Below are 13760 nucleotides of genomic sequence, written 5' to 3'. Positions count from 1 at the left end.
TTGTCCACATCAAAGCATTGGGGTAAATGTGAAAGCACGTGTAGGATAGTTTATAAATTATGATCATTCATCTCCTGTGTGGCCTGCGCCTATTTTTTGAAAGTTCTTAATTTTAAAAAAAAATCATTAGAGAATAAAAAATGGGTACATTAATATAATAGATTTAAAATATAAATTAAACCCAGTTCTTATACATGTGAATAATTTTGCTAAAATTGCATTGTGTTTTATATCATACACCAACCTAGATAGATATTTTATTGCCCATATGAGTAAAAAAGAAAAAAACCATGGAAATATGGTAAAAATAAATATATTTTTGTGATATGTTAGTAGTAACTAAAACCAGTTCTTATTGCCGTTGTAGTTGTACGTCTACCTGTGAAATAGTTTTCCATGTTGTGCCTTCAGGAGTGTAAGATGCACACGTGTGGGTGTCAGGGTTTTGGAACTGTGGCTGTTACTGAACCCCTAATTGACATAAGTTTGGAAATTATCTTGGCTAGTCTAGAATTAAGGAATATGTTCCCATTTTTATTTTTTCCATGGTTTTTCAGATAGCTTTTAACTCCTGATTTAAAAATATAATCAATGATCCTTTGTTTGAAGTATTAATATTTAGTTACAAATTCTAGTTTATGTTCAAAGAAATCAATTGTAAGATATTTAAGATAGACTGTTAAAGTATACACGCCAATTAATAGATTTAGGATGTAAACACTTATAGATATTAGTGTTACCTAAAAATAAATATATAATCATAACTTGAAGACACTTGTTACAATTTTTCATTTAGAAACAGAACTGTTGTGTGCTTGTAATATATTCTGTAATTTACAAATACTTAATTGGGTAATTATTTTATGTATTTGCTTCAACTGATTTTAGAGCAACTAATATCCCTTTAGGACATAAGATAGAATGAAAGACAGAAGAAAAAATACCACTACTTGATATATTTTTAAAGGAAAAGCTCCATTTTTTCCATCATCATTTGCTAAATTATGAAACTTATCAGTATTGAACTTTAGAAACCATCTGATGGTCCTTTTCCACAAATCATGCTTTCCTTCGCTTCCAATGCCTCAAGAAATTTTTGTGTATTTATAATATGAAGGGAATCGAATAGAAAGGTACAAATATGTATATTTCATTTAACTTAAATCTTTAAAGCTTAGAGAATTAACCCTACATAACAATGACAAAATCACTTCCCTCCATTATTTCACTTTGTAGCATCATTTCCCAACAGCAAAAGGAAGATTCCCACAGCCTGCCTGCAGGCCCTGGCTTTCATGACAGCAAACTTAGAGTTTCTCCTTGAACCAGAGTAACTCTTCCTTACAGATGAAAGCCTGAGACGGGACTCAGCCAATTTGGTACATCAAGTTGTTGGTTCTTCTGCATTCTGAGGGTCTCTTAGGCCTCCTTGTAGAAAGATTTAGCTCAGTGATAAAGTTAAGCGCTGGGGGAAAATGCTCCACATGTAAAAGCAAATGAGTTTTTAAAGGATAGAAAATAATCTCTATGAGAAATTACTTCTAAATTATCCATGTGGAAATTAAACTTAGCTCTTGTTAACATTTCCCTAGAAACATGCATTTTGATTAAGCCCAATAAACAAACCAACCAACCAACCAACCAACCCCTGGCAGTAGGGTGGTCATTTGTCTGTATACTCACAAACAGTCTGCTCTTTTCTGATCATTGGTATTTTTTCCTTGCTTTATTTACTTCATTTCCTTTAACTGTATTTCCCATTATTCATGGAGAGATGTTCTATCTGAGACTAAATGGATTCTCTCTTAGTTCTTATCTGTGAAGTCACTTGAGCACAGAGTTATCTTTGGAGCTGTGTCTTCGTCTCTAATCTTGTCCCCCAGCCAGCGCGCTCGGCTGGTGCTGCCCCATTGCTGTCCTGAGGCACGTTGAGAGGGCTCTGCTCTGCCCAGGCTGTTCTCCAAGCTCCCTTTGAAGTGGGCGAGGAGAGAGGCCCGTGGAGGGGCAGACAGACGTACCCGGTGACTGTTGGAAACCAGTGTAGTTTGTGAATTTGCCATAAGCTTTTAGGTGAGAATTGAGGTGGGTTTCCAGGGTTAGCATCTTTCCAAAATCAAAAGGAAAATGGAAGTTTTCTTTTCATTTCATTTCAGAGGGCTCTGATATGAAAGATGTTTTTCTAAATTTTACCAAGATTTCAGCAATTAATTAATCTATAGACTTAAAGGATTTTAAAATATTCATGACAGCATTGCCATGTTATACATTTCTATTTATATGTGTAAACAGGCGAGCACACACAGACATACGGTAACACTTACCAGGCAATGTTACTGATGCCACCGAGGTGTTCACTGACGTTTGGAGCAGGTGGCATGGACACCACCTGGGAGACTGGCCTTTTATCTGCCCGTGGAGAGTAAGGAGCTCCCTGCCGTGATGGATACTTCCATTTATTGTGGAAAGTTTTTATGCAGTCAGTGTAGAGAAAGCCACATTTCATTCCTTCAAACCAAAAACGTACTACCTAACTGCCTTGTCTGAAAGCTAACACAGCGTGTCAAAAATAACAGCGCGGCCCTCGATGCACCTGGACCTGGGGGAAGAAGTGGGAACAGTTTGGCAAAGAGAAAACATAAAGTTAAGTTTTGTGTTGTTTTCCTTTCACTCACGTTCACTCCAGGTAGACTTTGTCAGATACCTATAGTGAAGAAGAACTTGTTCACGCATGCAGAACAGATTGAAGTGAGACTGAAAGCTCCAGGAAATCGGCCTGCTTCAAAGACCATTAAAGTTACCTCCCCTCCAGCTTTACAAACGCGTTGATTGTCGTGTTTCAGTCATGTAAATATGTTTCGGCCCAGAGTGCCCAGGATTTCCTGTCACAGAGGCCTGCTCGGGTGGGGGCGGGCAGGGAGGACCAGAGAGCACACTGCCGCGAACCTGGCTTTGGGCAGCACATGCTTCAGTGCTGAATGCCCAGGAATACTTCGCAGGCGCTGGCGGCTGCCTAGCAATGGGGATTTCTAATGCTGGCCAGCCTGACAAAGTAAATACAACTATTGAACATAAGGCAGCTCCTAATAAGAAACAACAATTCCCCCTTGTAAACACCTACATTTGGCCCCATTAAAAATTCTTTCTTCATACCCAGGAACTAGCAGACCCTCAAATCTGAGGACCTCCAAGTAACTGAAGAGTGGTTGGAGACGCAGCGTTGCCGTTTCCTCCGAGCACTGCACACCCCGTCTCGGGGCTTCGGGGTGGTGTTCTGCATGCGCTGTCCGGCATTATGCAGGCAGACACATTGGCCATTATGCTCTCAGGACTCCTTCATGGACAGCCAAAGTCAATCAGTATTATGTTCATAGATATGTGCTATACTTGTGTACAAAAATCTATGATTGCCACGTTTCCAAGAGGAGTGTTCGTCAAAAGCTGCCAGTTTTAAAAGTTATTTGGTGAACTGACATTAATATGATAACTCAAGCAGTCATCTGATTTCAAAATTCGCTAGTTCCTGCCCTTTCACATCTTAGAATGTGTCTGTTCCATTAGTTATGTATCAATCAGACCTCGGCCAGTTCCTGAGTTGAGTGGTGGATCTACTGTAGTTGTAAAAAGCTCTAGGATTTAGGGATCAGCCTTGAGTTCGCAAACATATTTATCTGCTAAGAGTTTACTGAGTGGGACATTTCACGCTATAGTAAGGAGCAAACATGAGTTTGAGTTCTAGTCAACAGAAACAAAGACAGCGTGCCTTTGCCCCATCCAGAGTACTTTCCATACGCCTTAAAAGAAAAAAGGGATGAAAAGGAATTTGTATGTAATTAGCACTTTGAATTTATTTCTAAAAGAAGTTTCTTTTTGTAAGATCGATATTCGTTTCTAAGAGCACTATCTGTTCCTAAAATATCTTACTATTCCTAAGCCACCTGAGCAGCGGTACCCAAAATATTACTCCTAAAATGATTCCCTGCTTGTCTCAGGTGGAAGGAGGCTTCCTGGACAAGGTGGGCGTGAAGAGTCGACCGAGTCTGTCCGCAGGAAGGTCTCGGCCTCCTTCCCTTCGCTGCCGCAGCAGCACAGGCCCTGGGTCTCAAGCCTCTCTCAGCCTGGCCCTGCTGGGGCTTAATTCAAATTCCACACACTCTGGGGCTGATCTGCTCCTGCCTGCATTGTGTGTTCCAGGGCCACACGCGCCTGGGGTTAGCGGCACTGGAGACCAGGCAACAGGGCGCCAGAGAGGGAAGTCCTGCCACGCAACTCGGGGAGGACGAGCAGGAGGGAGGGTTAGGGAGGTGCGAGGAGCCTTATTCAGGCAAGGGCGCACAGTCAGGGTCGCAGGGTGGTGGTGGCCATGTGTGGCTTCCCATCCCATTCTTGCAGCCCAGAGAAAAGGCTGAGGGGGCTTGGGGAAGGCGTCTGTCTCAGCGTTTCTACTGTTCAAGTCTAGGTAGCAGTTGACCTCACAGTATTCCCACTGTTGCCTGAATGGTATGTTTGTTCAGGCCTGCTAACGCTAGAACATTCTTGAGAAGAATATCTGCAAAAGAACAGAGGAGAAACCAAAAGAAAAGAAAAAGATGGTGCCATTAGTTTGTGTAGAAAGTAAAACCATTTTAAGGAAAGTGCTCTAGGAATAATCTGGTTTGTTCTCTGTCGATGTCTGACGTAAGGGAGGAAAATAACATGACTCCTACACATCTTAAATGTCTGAAAGTTCAGGAACCTTGGGACTGAAGCGCACTGGTTTGTTAAAGGTTCTGACTCACACTTTAAGAGGATTAAACTCAGCAAACCAGCGCCCCCCGCACCCCAGCCCCACAGTACTGCCGCAGCTTCTACCCCAGGGACATTGCACGCAGGCCCAGCCCCTGGAATCTTCTGCTGGGCAGGCCTGAGATTGAGAAGCACCACTCCCCACAGGAGGAGGGCAGCAGGAGCGAGTACTGTGGGTCACTTAGTGGCTGGAACGGTTTTCCTCACTCAGAAGCAAGCAGGATCTAGAACAGTCTGTGTACCCCACCTTTTAGAAAATTCTGTCTGTAATAGAATATACGTTTGCAACAATTCTTGTTTTCTGTTATTGAAAATGTCCGTCAGTGGTTCTGTAAGCACACAGGTGAGATGGCCCTGGTATTGACAGAAATCAGTGCACGTCGCTCCCTTGCTCCCCGTAGCTCTGAGAATTGAATCCAAGCCGCTTACCGTAGCTTCGCACCCCCACGTCTGTTACCCGCCTTCAGAGCAAACTCCTCAAGGCCATGCCACTCCCCTGTATGTTGACTGCTCCGGAAAAACTGACTTTTTCTGTCCTTCAAATTTGCCAAGCTTATTCCCACCTTCAGGCTTTTGCATTTTATTCCCTTTGCACGGAAACTTCTTTTTCCAGGTCTTCATAGGTCCCTTCTCAAAATTTAGATCTTAACTCAAATGGACTCTCCAGAAAGGCCTTTAGCAATTAATATAGTGCCACCAGCCAGTATCGTGTTTTCATAAAAATTCATGAAACTACCTTTTAGTCCTTGAGCGCACCGCTCGCTGTCTGAGTTGTCCTCGCCGCGTTTGCTCTCCCGGACGCCACCTGTTTCCCCTGAGTCGCATGCGTGTCCCTCTGGAATTCAGGTTCTTTGAAAGCAGGGCTCCCCCTGTGCTGTTCACTGTTTTATCTCTGGTACTTAGAGAAGCCGGGCGCGTAGACTGTGGGTAAGAATGTGGACTTGGAAGCCAGGCTGCCTGGGTTCAGACTCCACTTGGCTGTCCTCAAGTGCAGCACCAGTTCCACTCGAACTTTCAGACTTGGTCACTTGCTCCCCAGCTAGCTGAGAGGGAGGTGTGGAAGTGAAGTCTCCTTCAGGATGCCGTGTGCTCAAGGGTCCTTCAACTGAAGGAGGGGCGGGAGGAGATGTTGGGCAACAAGTGTCAGTCTCTGTCATGCCCACAACCCTTTGGAACCCAGATATCCATGCACAGCCTTCTTCCCACACACCCTTCTTCGGGGGCAAGTGGGGATCCTACTGGCTAGAAACTGCAAAAATTCTCCGCCCTGGCAGGAGAGAATGTCAGCCCAGTTCGTAGCCCCAGTCTGCTCTCTGGAAGGAGCTCCCTCTCCATGTTCCTCTGTGCCCCTTTGGGAAGTCACTCCTTGATGGCTGCACGAGGTCACCCTTGGAGAGTATGCCCTGTGGAGTCTGCCTGGTTTTCACAGCCCGCTTGTTGATAGATCAGCTTTGGGGACCGAAGGTTACTCTGAGGGTGATATAATCCTAGACTTTGACCAGGCTTGTGGTTTCTTTGGCAATACAATCCCCTCAAGACTTTAGAAGGTTCCCAGGCTATTTGCTTCCATTTGGTTCCACATGCAAGTAATCGCAGCTGAAGAGTTGTCTGGACATAGTTCTGGGATTCAGAATGGGAAACGGATCACATCTAATTATTTTGTGCAATCAGAAAGCTCATACCAGAAGCTCGGGGGCTAATGAAATAATCACAAGGGCTGGAGGACGTTGCCCCCAAGCTGGCTTCCAGGAGAGCTGCTGCCTCTACCAGTCAGGAAGGCGAGGAATCAGGCGGCCCCCAGCCGTTAACCAGGCATGCACACCCTGGGGCCTGTCATCGCAGGTCGGTAAGTTCCGCTGCCACCGCGCTGGACCCCATGAAGCAGTAACTGCACGCTGAAGCTCTGGGCTGGCCCCGCTTCTGCAGCTGCCCTCAACTCCTGTGAGCTAGTCAGGACGCGGACGCAGGAGTGCTGCCAATTGCCCAGTGGAAGCTTCGGGAAGACCCACCACGCCTGCCCCTCTCCACTTCTCAAAATCTCACGCCTCCCAGCGTCCTGCCCCACCCCCACCCCACTCCCCACCCCGCTCCCGAGGGCCCGCCGCCAGGGGTCGGAGTGCATGCTTGCCCCACGACTGCTGCGTTCTAAGACTGGAGTCTTGTTTCCTGGCCTCTGTTCTACCCATTTCCGTCTCCTTCATCTTATTGGTAACCAGCTTGAAGCCATCTAAAATGATCGACTTGAGAGGGAAGACAGCACCCTTAATCTGACTTTGGTCTCTGGTGGGCTCTTGTTTCTGGCCAGCCTCTCACGGGAACATTTCACCAAGGCCTAGGGGCGCAGACCGCTGGGGAGCACCTGCCTCCATGCACAACAGTGGAAACCGTGCACCTGCCAAGCCGTTGGTCCGTGTAGACTGTGGCTGCAGGCAGGGCGCCTCGTCCGAGGAGCTGTGGCCCTGCTGTCTCTTCCTGCAAACTCTGTCACTCGGGCCTAAGTTCATTTCTCTTTTATAAAGAACTTTACTGAACGTGGCAAGAAGCAGCTAACACGCCAATGTTCTGAATTTCTCCAGCATCTCGCCTGAAGCCATTGATCAGGACGCGTGAGGTTTGCCGTCCCCATCGTCACAGGCAAACAGGGGTCACTTTCTTCCCCTCTGCGGTCTGACCTCCCTGCCTGCCTTTGACCACTCAGCCAATGTGTATTTAGATCAGAGAGCTTGAATGCTCCATTTTCAGGTAGCAAATTCTCTATAAACAAGATAGAGGTTAGACTGTTACTACAGAGATTCAGAAATACAGTGATTTAAATAACGCAGAAGTTCATCTATCTCTCACAGAAAAGCCCAGTGTGGTGACCCAGGGCTCCTTTGGTGGCCAGATGGTGTCAGGAGACCGAGACTAATTCTGTCACTGTGCTCCGCCCTCCTCAACCCAGAGCTTCCACTTGATGGTCTGCGAGGCCACTTCAGCACCGACCCCAAACCCACATTTCAGCAAGTGGGAAGAGGGAAGTCAGGCTTGTCCCTGGCAGGTGTGGAGCCTGGAGCAAGAATGCAAATGAAGGGCCACATTATTCTATGCGTAAATCCTTAAAAGGATCAAGCCAGCAAACCATCGAAAATGCTTGATCTTCCTTCCTTCACAAACTCGTCTTCCTGGAAAGCCAAGTTTAAATTTAGGATCAGGGCCCCACTTGAGAACATGGAGATGCAAGGAGAATTCAGGCTGCCGGCCTCCTCCTGCCTCCTTCCCCAGCCAGCAGGCCGTGTGCACAGCTGGGGGACACCCCGCCTGCACAGCCCTTGGTGACTCCTGGGGCCCCAGGGTGTGCACACTGACAACACAGTCCACACTTAGAGGACGAACCTGGCCAAGGGACCTGTGCAGGCTTTGGTGGCCACTTGGACAGGAGTGCTGAGGTTCAGAGTCCACAGAGGGTGTCCCATAAACAAGGGTACATGTTCTGGATGGCACACCCCCTTCGCCACCCAGGAGGGGGTGGGGGGGCCCCTCTTGCTGAGACGAATAGCGGCATATCGGCACTAAGGAGAGGCGGAGCAGAAGCCCCCCCAACCCCCCCAAGGATCTGACCCTGAGCTTAGCCACAGCACTTCCGCTCCAGACAAAGTGATCAGAACATAGTCACTCGCCTCATCCATTGGCAAAGGGAAGCTGGGACATGTGACCTTTGCTCTGGGAGGCCACGTGCCCTGCTAATATTCAAAGATTCTTTTATGCACTGCAAAGGAAGGAAGAGAATAGATATTGGGAGTAAGCTAGCAATTTCTGCCACAGACACATGCCTTTTCACAAATCACACTTCTGTTTAGACAAGTGAGTTCTTCACAATCTGCTTTCAGAGAGGTGAGTTTGGAGGCAAGACAATACTGTCAATTATAATTGACGGTCAAAATAATTGCACACCGGAGCATTTTTCAATGGGCAGCCAATGTGCAGTGTTCCAACTCTGAAATTTTGTCTAATTTTCAGATCAATCAGGAAGAACCAAATGAATTTTTTTCAGTTCAAAGGATATAGTATGATTATGACATTCGATAAAACAATTTTAATCTTAAACCTTGAGAATGGATTGGATCTTAAACAAACAAAAGCTAAAACCCAAAAGCTGACCATGTTTGGCAGAATTTTTTCCAGAAATATTCAGCCACTACAAAATGTACACTTACCGATCCAAAAACAGCAAAAATTTGTTTCTGGCATTGTTCCCACTGGACTATTTATATGTGAGAGTAACACAAAATTCACCAAAATCAGGCAAATGCATCTTCCACTTTCCAAAATTTTAACCAGATGTAGGAAAATTACAATGTAACATTATATTGTAATAATGTAATGATTATGGAATAATATAAATGTTAACAATGTAAAAATACAATAATTATTTAATAGCTTTTTTTACAAGGTGAAACAACACTCTGAAATCTTGTGAAGAAATGTTGCAATGGGTGGTGGTTTGGGGAAGGCCCACTCCATCCGCCTCCTGCCCTCGGTCCTCCCCTGGTGCCCCTGGAAGGAAGTCGGTCTGTGCATGAGGGAGAGGGCTGTGTCCTCTTTTTACATAGAGAGCGAGAGAGACTCTGAACACTCCTTTCACCTGTGCTCTCCCGGCTGGCAGGGTGTCCGCTGTGTTTCCTGATCAGAAACTTAAGAGTGGAGCCCAGGCAGGGGCTGCAGCTCACACACTAGTGAGAGCTTCTGGATGCCCTTCTTTAGCCCCAGCCTTTCCAGAACGGTAGCTGATGGCTGGTTGGCTCCCAATATCCATTGGCTCCTTCTCCCACAGTGATAGATTTGTTACATATCCTCACACATCTTCAAACATTTCCCTGCCTCCCTCCCAACCAGGGGCAGCACATCTGAGTTGTGGACCTGAGTGGAAGGGTGTGTCCAACTTCCAGGTCTGGCCTCCTGGGCCCCTTCTTCCCTCCAGCTGAGAGCACAAACCTGAGAATCAGTGATGGGGAGTCAGACTGTCCCTGGCTGCCTCTGTTAAGGGACCAAGGTGTGTTCTAAGCTCTTTATAAGTTTTAATTTAAGTTGGCTATGTTTTAAAGAAAAGAGAAAAAATCTATTAGGAAGCATTTTGAAATATTAATACGTCTTTCTGTGATTATAAATACAAGGTGTGAAATGTCAGAAATTTAAAAAGGATTAAAATAAATCTCTTCATCTGCTCAAGGGTAAAATGTATGACATCAGTTGTTTTCAGAAAACAAACAGTACCTGGTGGTTTGGTCCTGGCAAAATATGAAAAATATAAATTGATTGAACTTATTTTAATGGGTATTTACCTGTAATCTGTCTCAAACTCAGTATAATCTAGATTCCTTATCTTGCTCCTTCTGTCTGGGAACAGTGCTGAGCGCCAGCCGGGCAGGCTGGGAGCAGAGGACATAGGAGGAGGCAACAGAGCTGAGAAGTCCAGTCCTGTGTATCTTGGGTCAGTTTAGTTGCACCTCAAGGAGAACAAAACATAGACAGTGGCTCAGCCAAGCAGAGGACAGAGGTAGCAGAGAGGGAGAGTCTCAAAGTCTGGCTCCGTGGCATCCTGCGTCAGAGCCAGGCTCCTCTGCCACAGCCGCTCCATGTGACCAGGGCTCGCTGAGCCTAGGGGGCCATTTGGCAGCAGCTCCCTGATCTGCTGGAGTGTTTGCCAGCCTCGCTGTTCCCACGTTGTAGCACTAGAGAGAAGGGACCCATTAATCCAGTGGGATCAATTGCTGCCTCGGGGGAACGTGGGGCTTGTCACGCCTTTCCCTGGTCCCTGTGCCTACATGGACATCAGCATTTGAGACAAGGCATTAATGGAAAAAATGAGCAGGCAGCCAGCCAGATACACATCGCCTACATCACCAGCACAAACCCTTCCGCGAAGAACCTGGGAAAGAAGATCAGGTGGAAACATTTCAGCTCAAGATGTAAGATGTGCTTTGGGCCTTGCCTCAGAACCCCAGGCATAAAAATGAGTAAGATGAATGCCTTGATTTGGTTTGTAAGGTTGAAAATAGTATGATTTTTTATAGTCTGATTTTTATTTAAACCATTGCTCAGTGAAACCTCACAGTCTAAGAGTTTATACACCCTCACAGCCTTGCGGCCTTGGTCTAAAGCAGGTCACCGTGCAAAGCCAGGTGTCTCCAGCACATTTCTCGAAAGACAGATCTGGGTCCAGCAGCCTCTGAACACTTACATGTCAGCGTGTAAGTCTGGAAGCCTCTCGGGGAAAGTCCCGGACACACCTGGCAGGCCTGGAACCTAGTCTCCTTGTTCCTCGCTGCTTCACGGCGCACTGACGCGGTGCACGGGGGGAGGCTGGGGAGGAGGAAGACAAAACCCACTGCTTGAGAATGTGGACTGCGCCGTGAGCTCGTTCAAGTAACGACGCACCGATGCAGGCACAGTCACACGTGGCTTCATAGCTTTGCAGGAGCCATCCCTGGGCTTTCTCAGAAGACACGAGGATGCAAATATGCTACACAATGTAGCATTTGGTTAGAAGCATTTAATCACGTCACCCAAAATTTTTGTGCTCAGAAGTTACACACAAATGATATTTGAGTTTTCTTCAAAGCCGTTCAACCTGAAAGATTTCCAAGCATGTCACACACCACATTTAGCTGCTTTTGCTGTGAGGGCTTTCAGCCAACTGGCTCACTCTCATTGCCTAGAGAAGCAGAGGAAGAGAAATTTTTAGCAAATAGATAAGCTCCTGAAATAATTGTATCCTGCTGGTTCTGAATAAACTATACCTTCCTCACGTAGATTATCAGAGCAGGATGACCCTTCAACCAAATGCCTCGTAAAGATGAGTCAGTTCTACTGTTGAGCGCGCATGTCAGCATCAGGCTCGTTGTTTAACCCCCAGCCTGACTCGAGAGGCTCCGTCCTGCTCCCTCCCCTCCCATTTCTGCTTTGTCCCCACCTGTGCTGCAGAGGGACCCTGGAGGGCTCCCATGAGGGACCCTGTGCCTGCCTTCTTCCTCTCACGGGAGCGAAGGACTCGCCCGGTGGGGAGGCCTCTCTCTTCCCACCGCCTTTCAGAACGCCTTGCTTCCAGTAGACTCCAAATATTTGTTGACTCCAGTTGATTTCCTAAACAGCCTGGTCACCATCTGATTCATCTTTGTGAGGTCCCGACCAGAGGTCTGCACACACATGCCTTTTATGGTGAATGTTAAGTTTCAGATAACTGTCAGATCATGCATGTAGCCTGGTCATCTTTCTTTTGCTTATTAGAAATAACGACAGGATCTTAGAGAAACGTTGAAACTCAGACGTTATTAAATGTCTCTTTCCTGCCTGCCTCCTCACCCAGCACTGGTAAGCCAACACTGCAGAGACACTCACACCCTCGTGCTCCAGAGCCCTGCGTGTCTTTAGGATTCCTGAGCCTCTCACTTTTTTTTTTTGCCTGAAATCCTTTCTGGAACAAAGCAGGGTATGAAGAAATGAAGGAATTATTTAAATCAAAGAAACAAAGTTGTGTTTATTTGAGTTTTTTTTATCATTCAAGAAATAGACATTTAATTACTTACTATGTGACAGGCTGGGTGCTACGGATGCAAGTGAACGATACCCTATGAACATTACTATGTGGACTTACGGCTCCTCTTGACCCTTCTGACATCTTTGTTGGTCATATATCTGTATAATAGTGTCTTTCATCCTAGATGCATTTGCATTAAAGAGTAAGTACAGGCAAACTGAAATCAAGAAAGAATATTTTCATAAATTATTTTTAATGTTTTAAAATATTTTGATCTTCTCCACAAAGCTTGTGTTTACATGACAATAAACAAGCCTTTTATCTGGAAAGAAACTAGCCAAAACATATGTTTGTGGATCACAATATTTTGACCAAAGAAAAAGAAATGGCTCTACCCTTTTTCATCTTCATTTTTCTTCATATTGGAGGGAGTTTTCCAAATGGAGGGTTTCCCGGAGGCTGCCTCCAGGTCGCTTCACCTCTGCAGGCTGTGGCCAGTTGTCAGTGCACGGCCCCTCCTGTCTGTCTCACCTTTCGCCTCCACACACTCTGCGCCTCACACAACAGACGGGGTCCTTTGGGTTTGGATTTTTGTGAAACAGATCATGTGGGCTGAGAGCACTGACAGTTAAAGGAATTTAGTAGAGATCCTTTTGAAAACCAAAAGGGTTCTTTTGAAACATCCATATTTCTCGCTAATTACAGTAACTGTTCTGTAATTATGGTCAGTCACTCTGAGTCTGCTTAAATCAGCCTGTATCTGCAGAAAGACAGTTAGGATGGGGAGATGTTCCAAGCTACACTATACTTTTGAAAACATGACCCAACATTGTACATAGTAACAAACTTACCAAGACCTGTAACAGAGGTTACAGCTGACTTATTTGAGCATGTGAAAAGTATTGACCCTTTGACTGGTACCATTTTTTTCATTGTGTCAATATTTCTATGAAAAGTGTAGGTTGCTAGAGCAAGTATTGCCTTGAAATAGAATCTTCAGGTCAACTTAACGGATAAAGGGAAATAAGCATTTGTGGGAATCCATAATTGCTGAAAAGCTATATTCAATTGAAAAATAGCATTTGGAATCCTGGCCAAAACAAAACAAAGCTGAAAAACAACTCTGCCATTATCATGTGATTTTTTTTTAATTTTGCTTTTATTTGTTTATTTACATGTTTTCATTTCTACCTAAATCAGAAAAACCTTAACACGTTTAGGTTTGGACTCTGGACATGTTGCACTGAGCCTCCTGGCCCAGTCGATGGAACGGCCATCTTTGTGAAATCCAGTAGGAACAGGATGAGGTTCCATCAGGCTTCAGCCTGAAAAGTGTTTTAGCAGGAATTTTATATGCAAGACTAAATGCTGATCAACAGAGCATAATATTGTATTCTGAAGTGTGCTCGCAAGAGCAAAATTAATTATTTTTTTCTTCTTTCTTTCCTTCTCCTGAAATCTTCTG

The 13760-nt window shown here is 45.5% G+C and overlaps 1 protein-coding gene across 2 annotated transcripts in view; it reads left to right on the top strand.

Annotated features, from left to right (window-relative positions):
* Positions 1–13760, top strand: part of ELP4 (elongator acetyltransferase complex subunit 4) — a 238843-nt gene that overhangs the window by 222975 nt on the left and 2108 nt on the right. The window lies entirely within an intron of this gene.

This window comes from Equus quagga, chromosome 14, assembly GCF_021613505.1.
Source record: "Equus quagga isolate Etosha38 chromosome 14, UCLA_HA_Equagga_1.0, whole genome shotgun sequence".
Lineage (NCBI taxonomy): Eukaryota > Metazoa > Chordata > Mammalia > Perissodactyla > Equidae > Equus > Equus quagga.
This window is presented reverse-complemented; position numbering and strand designations above follow the sequence as displayed.